This window comes from Gracilinanus agilis, chromosome 1 (genome assembly GCF_016433145.1).
Source record: "Gracilinanus agilis isolate LMUSP501 chromosome 1, AgileGrace, whole genome shotgun sequence".
Classification (NCBI taxonomy): Eukaryota; Metazoa; Chordata; class Mammalia; order Didelphimorphia; family Didelphidae; genus Gracilinanus; species Gracilinanus agilis.
The window spans coordinates 306,151,548-306,155,869 of record NC_058130.1 but is presented as its reverse complement, the minus strand read 5'-3'; positions in this window follow the sequence as shown (position 1 = coordinate 306,155,869).

Below are 4,322 nucleotides of genomic sequence, written 5' to 3'. Positions count from 1 at the left end.
GGGGGGCGCGGGGGGGGTTGAAGGGGAAAGGGGAGCATGAATCATGTAACCATGTTAAAAATGAATATTAATAAATGTTAAAAAAAAAAAAAAAGAAAAGCAGAAATTGAAAAATAAACCATGGCCTATACTTGGGTAACTTTTACTTGGTAATAATTGAAAAGTCTTTCCATCCATATTTGAGAACATAAATTATTGTTGAAAAACGAGTTTTAAATGTTTCACCACTTTGAAAAGAAGTCTTGACTGATATAATTCTTAAGAAAGAAAAGGAACATACACATTAATCAAATTAATTCAAAAAGTGTTCTCATTTTATAAAGAGAGTATCCAACAAGTTTTCAAACACCGGAAGTGAAACCATTATGTTAATATGCATTCATTTAGTTCTGAATCCATGCCCTGGAAAGGGAGGGAGGGGAGCTTCTAAGTATACCTAGTGAATTTTCTCTTTCTGCTGAAAGTGGGTTTCCTGACTTAAAGAGAAATAGCCATGGCAGGAAATAGTTCTGATTAAGCAATTATAAAAAGTAGTCTTTCTAAAAGTGGCATATGCCTTATCTTTACAGAATAAGTATTCAATTTAATAAATATACATTAAATGTCTCCTTAATGCTATTCTCTATGCTTAGTGCTAGGGATAAAACTATGTAAATGGAATATTCTATGACCTCAAAAAGCTTTTATTTAGCAAAGAAAATATGACTTTTAGTATGATAAAGGGTAGAATGTCTTAGGGATAAAGGAGAGATCCACAGAAAGTATTCTAGAAAAAACAAAAGTAATCAAAAAAAAGCTTCATGGAGAATATGACTATGGTGCTGTGGTCTCAGAGGAAGAGAATGATTTCCATAATCAAGGATGAAGAGGGATAGCATTTTCATGAAAGAGGGCAAACCCCCACAGAGGCACCGAAGAGAAAACAAAATGATAGTTTTTATTGTTTTTAGGGTGGTGGGCAGTTTGAAAGGGATGACTTTTCTAGTGTTACTTTTATTGGTATTCTCTTTCTTTAAATTCTTTTGCTTTAAACCAAGTTATGTCCTCTGGGTGATTAGCAAAACAAAGCATATCACTAGGGGCTTATAAGTACTGATTTCTAGACATGGTTGCATTGGAGCCAGTTCTTAAATTTTCAGTGCGAGCATTTATATAGAAATTGTGAAACTACAAATTAGGACTTGATTTACAATTTTTTATTAAAAGTGTCTAGACTTAAGAAAGTGATGGAAACAACATTAATATGTAGATTAAACTTAAAAGTATTTTGGACATATATTTTTTTAAAAACTGTTAAACTCTGAAATAATGTCTCAAATCTAATTCTGAAGTAAACAGAAAATACTCATATTCAGTGTATTAGAAGGTAATTTTTCCTGGCAGAAATCTTTCCAGACTTCCTTAATGGAGCTTATCTGCCAAAAGAAAGGGGAACTCTTCCAAAGTGTTCTCAAGCTTTTTGTGCTATTGAGTTATTGCTGTCAAAAAGTTATATTTATATATAATCATTGACTTTATTAAATGAAATAAGAAACACTCAGAGTCATTCTATTGGTGATCAAATATATCAGAAATAGTATTTTAATAAAAGTTAGAGTTTGGAACCAATATTTAGAAAACTTTTTGGAGGACAGTTATCCAACACATCTTTTTGTATCTGTGTGATCGAGTTTGACAAAAGGAGGCTCGGTCATATATTCTTCTGAAAATTCTGATCAGAAGTTCTACAAAGTAATACAAATTATATCATTCTTTAGACATTTACATTAAGTTATAATGTAAGAACATAATGCTTATCAAATGAAAAGAGAAAACAAACCAAATTAGCATTTTGTGATGCTAAATCATAACAATCTCTATTAATCAGCTTCAAGGACATATAAATAGCATCCTTTGGATAATAATTTAATAAGAATGAACTAAATTTATTTTATCATGTATATAAAATGTTAATTGTCTTGTGATGACTTATACTGTATGCTATAATTTATATGTAGGCAATTTATTTTAATTACTAATTAATAGCCTATAAATGATTAGGCCAAATAAACTTTAGCTAAGCATTATCATTTATCTATGAATTTAAAACACTAATATTTTTCTTCCACAACCTTGACATTTATCTTAAGGACTGTGGGTACGAAACAGAATTGCATGATTATAGGCTTTGGGAATTAGTGGATTGCTTTCTAAAAATCATGGGAACTTGATAACAGTAACCTCTATTTTTTATTAAGCTATATTCAAGCAAGGATAAATTGCCTCAATTATTTCCTCTAATCCACATAACCCATAATTCTAAAATCAGAAAATTATATTTGGTTTGGCTGTAAAGTCCTTCCCAATTTTCTAGATGGAATCAGAGAACAAATGCAAAACCCCAATACATATTTTGATTGCCTACTCATCATTGCAAGTCTATTCTCTCTTTCTAAAGGTTGTATGAGCAACTTGCTTCCTGCTCTTTTCTTTAAAAAGTTGATAAAATTGGCAATTTCATATCCACCTCAAATACAAGTGGTTGAGAGTTAGTATAATTGGTAGAGTACTATGAGATCTGCATGCCTATTCTCAAATAAACTCAGTTGAAATCTTTTATGAATACCACTAGAGGTGTTACTCACCAGAAACATTTCTGTTATAATATAAATATCAAGGCTGTACAAGAACATATATTAGTTTGTCAAACTGATAGATAAATGAAATTAAGTAATATAAAATAGCAACCTTTAAAGTTTACTGGGTCTTCTCATTTATTAGCTAATAATTGGTAATTAAATCATATACTCTTTATCAAGCTAATCATTTTGAAAATAATTTGGAATTATGGGGGAATATTCACTGAACTTTCAAACCCTTACCCCAAAGATTCCCACAATTAAGTGTATAACCTAAGGAAATCACAGGCAATTTTAAGTCTCCTAAATTTTTATTTTTTTATACTATTATATATACTATTATCCATTTTTATACTATCTAAAACATAGAAACAAAATTAATACCTATTGATTGAGGAACGGTTCGACAAATTGTGAAATGTAAACATATTAGAATGTAACTATGACTTAAGCCAAATACAAGAAATTTGCAAAAGGAAGCATATAAAGTGAAAAGGGAACTAAAAAAAATCAACGATGATTAAAATAACATGAATGAAAATACTAAAAGATAAATGAAGCCAGATTAAATGAACTCAGACCAATTGTGATACTGGTTAATAGATGGTGAAAACAATTTCCTTCGTATAAGGAGAGAGTAAGGAGCATTGGATAGTGTTGCATTTAATGTCAAAGTCATTTTGTTGATCAATTTACTGCTTAATTTGTTAGACAGAAAGATTCACTGGGGGAAGGATTACATCAAAAAATATCTGTGGCATTAAGAAGGAATCAATATAACCATTCTAGATTCTATTTACATTATCTTTCAGTTCAGCTCTTTATTTTGATAGTATAAGTACTATGGAAACATAATGTTATGTGACAATCTTGAAATTTCCCTTAATTGCACCCCATTTTTCATTAACCTTTGAATTTTCTCCACCTGCTCAAATGTTTGTGCTTTCTGAAATGATTATACAACTTATGAAAAATCCCAGATAATTTTTTCCTTCACATATCACAGTGGAAAGACATTCATTTAATATTTATTATTTAAAGAATCAGGATTTTATATAACCTGTCAATACATTGAAAAACATGAATAACATACTGATTTTTGTCTCCAAACTAAACCTGATCCTGAACCAATCCAACTTGACTCTGCTAAAACAAACAAATAAACAAACAAAACCTTCACTTTCAATTCTTATTAAATAGTAAATAACCTTCCTTTAGGGAATAATGATATTATGATGTTGCTTTCTTTTAAAGATTAGACACAAATGCTGTTTTCAGGAAAAAATCTCTATTTACTGGCTGGCATAGATAGTGAAGTTCAGACTAACATAACAAATGGTCTTGGTATATTGTTGCAGTTTTTACTTAGAAAAGAATTAATTTATTTGAGGAAGAGATCAGATACATCAAATAGGGTCAGAGCTATAACTTAGGAAAAATATAGGAAACATTCACTTTGGGTACAATCAGCTCAGAAAAAGTTTACTGTGTGAGAAGAGGGTGAATTTCTGTGTACCTTTCCCTTCAGTAGGCTATTGATTTTTAAGAGAGAGAAACAAAAAGGAAGTTATATGACAAATTCATATATCACATATTTAAGTATCTAACCTGGGGCCCAGGTCTTCCCTCCATGACCCTCCTCCAAATCACTGAGATGGACTTGACTAAATCCTGGGGTTTGAGCCCCAAAAGATCACAATCTAT